Source organism: Coptis chinensis, chromosome 8 (genome assembly GCF_015680905.1).
Source record: "Coptis chinensis isolate HL-2020 chromosome 8, ASM1568090v1, whole genome shotgun sequence".
Taxonomy (NCBI): Eukaryota; Viridiplantae; Streptophyta; class Magnoliopsida; order Ranunculales; family Ranunculaceae; genus Coptis; species Coptis chinensis.
The window spans coordinates 15,952,094-15,954,943 of record NC_141463.1 but is presented as its reverse complement, the minus strand read 5'-3'; the positions used below and the strand labels follow the sequence as shown (position 1 = coordinate 15,954,943).

The 2,850-nt window shown below is 34.8% G+C and overlaps 1 long non-coding RNA gene across 2 annotated transcripts; it reads right to left on the bottom strand.

Moving 5' to 3' along the window:
- Positions 1–296: 296 nt before the first annotated feature.
- On the bottom strand, positions 297–1,127 carry LOC147480204 (uncharacterized). Of its 2 annotated transcripts, none has more exons than XR_015206643.1 (3): positions 994–1,127; positions 626–715; positions 297–536 (listed from the first exon to the last, which is right to left on the bottom strand). It is a non-coding gene; the product is annotated as an uncharacterized LOC147480204 (long non-coding RNA). The 2 variants fall into 2 exon arrangements; XR_015206641.1 differs by having other exon boundaries at positions 1,003–1,084.
- Between the last annotated feature and the right edge of the window lie 1,723 nt (positions 1,128–2,850).

The following is a 2,850-nucleotide window of genomic DNA, read 5'->3' as shown; positions in this document are numbered from 1 at the left end:
GAATAGTTCATTTGTAACGAATATTAGCGTTAGTAAAATTTGGCGCACTTATTAGTAACAATTTTAGTAACGGTTATATCCGTTACTAAACCATAGTAAAATTTGGCGCAGTTATTAGTAACAATTTTAATAACGGTTATATCCGTTACTAAACCACAGTCCAATGATAAAAAAAAAGATTGGGCCAAAATGTTCCCGGGCACAGTTTTCACCCTGTTCATACAAAGATATCACATTCCACGAGTCAAGTGACAAATGAATAACTAGAAACACTTATCCAAGAAAAAAAAAATGAATAACAAGAAACACCAACCGATTAAACATTAATAAAATAAAGCCAACAATCCAAATCCCAATTTACAAATCAAACATACATATAGATGTTCATACACAACAATGGAGAAATTAGTAGGAGCAAATCCACTAAAAAGCTTCCTCGTCCAGCTATAGAGTGAGACACAAAATGATCATATCCAAAATTAAGGAGACAAGCAGTTGTGGCACATCATTCATTCTCTCTTGGGCACATTAACCTGCTGCACATTATCTAAGGTTTAGAAGAAAACGAAAATAGAATGTATATAAACAAGAAGAAAAAAATATGACATGCAAATTAAGAACTTACGTGTTAATTAGTAAGAACTTACGGCTTTGCCTCCTACCCGTCAAATGGATTTCTTGTTATACCGCTATAATGTTTGCAAGAACCAAATATCTAGCACAAAGAGGAGACAAGAACATGGACACAAATGGAGGGAAGAAGATCAACCAATGACAATAACATTGTCTCCTAGAACGAAAGTAACAAATATACTAGAATGCCAAGACATAAGTAAAAGTGCAACAAATACTTGTAAGCATTTGGAAATGCAATAAAGCTTCACCCTTTAGTTGGCTCACACATACTTAGGAATGAAGTAAAACATTTAGATCCATATGACACATGTAATTCAATGCAAGTATAATCGTAAGCCACCTAATAAAGAAGCTTACCCAACATACCAGGAAGATAACAGGAGCAATCCAAATCCCATTTTATGAACCCTCGACATTCGAGTAACATAAAGGGTATACATATCCCTCGGTGACCACTAATTGCTCCAAATATCTCTTCATCTCCACTTTAGTTGTCATATGCAACCTAATCACAAATACAAAAAGGCCTTTATTAATTACAAGGTAAATCAAGATATATATAACTAACAAAAATAGTTGGAAACTAAAGAGCTATTTTATAATTACTACACAAGTCATGTACTCTAAAGATTCCCAGCCATGACATAAAAATTCAAAGTCGGGGATATAAACCCAACCCCAAAATAATTCCATGTCATGACAACGAAGTAACATAAAATAAATCTCAAGCCATATCTATGGGGGAGGATTCTAGAAAGTCCCAATAGGATGTAAGGATGGGATTGTTTCAAGAGCCTCCGGGCCTTAAACAATCTCCTAACCAACAAGCAACTTCACCAATCTCAAAATACTATTTGGGAGAAAAGGATTTGAACATAAGAGATCTCATACTATTATCGTATTTGACACGAGAACTAGTTTCTTGTGTCCATTGTTTTGAACAATTTTTTTTTTTGGAGTAACATTCCAAATGGTATTTGTAGCGCCAAGAGTGCGACACGCTTATTAGAATTGCTCTTTGCAGCTCATTTACCAAGCCACTCTACAATTTCATCGACGGCGAGAAATCACACTAAGTGGAGAATATATTCTTAAATGCTAAGGCGTGAGTCAAAGCATTTACCTAGTCAAAGCCCCTCAATGTATCTTGGCATGAGCATGCATTCACTTTAGAATAGATAAAATTCTAAAATTCATATCTGAAAGAAAAGGATATATGTAAAAGAAAAAAAGGGAAATAACCACAAGACAAATTTTTATGCTTTTTTCTTTTTGTGGTCGGGGTCCTACTTATCAAAAAACAAAGCTCGGTGTTGAAGAAATAAGAGAAACAAGCTCAAGCTACATGAGAGAGAAGAAAAAAAAATTGAAAACAAAAGGGAAGAAACACACACCAAAACACGTTAAAATTTGCACACAATGAGATGGTAAAACAAAAGATGCCCAAAGGATACCTCCTCATTATCGATTGACTAGTACTTTTCTGAACTCGTTTTTCAAGTTCAATCAGCTCATTCCTCAACATTTCAAAGCGGTGGATATCGTTTGATTCGATTCGAATCGACACATTTCCATAAATAGGCGGTTCTAAACAATCATCTTCTGTCCAAAGCAAACACAGTTTTGAATATTTACATTTGACAAGTCATGAAAAGTTCTACAAAGCATATGAGAATAAATTAATAGATCAAATGTCCACTTTGAATCCATTAGATCGAAGTGAACTTTTATGAGTTTCTGAGGGGAAGACACAAGGATCTCCAAGATAAAATGGATTGTCTTCTCCAATGAAACAAAAACTTTCGGATATTTCTTTTCTTTTTTCACTCGTTGAAAAGCAAACATCAAATCCCTAGTCATTAAGAAATTTACTTTTACTTTCATAGTTTCGAAATGATAAGTGACAAAGTGAGGGATACTGACGGATATATCATACATTTTGATCCGATCTTGGTGATCCGGGCTTTATTTTGCCGGTGTTACGGTGTACCAAGATGCTCCACAAACCACTAGGCTTCCTGAAAAAAACTTAAGTAAATCAAAACATACCAATAGAGGCAACAAATAGTATGATAATGCCCTGAACAAGATTAAATACACATAAACGTGTCATAAAACAGAACATGACAAATAAATGAAAGAAAAGTACAGGGCATATGGAGGCGGATCAAACCTATCTGCAGGGATTCCATCGGTTGTGGTCCTACTACCCTT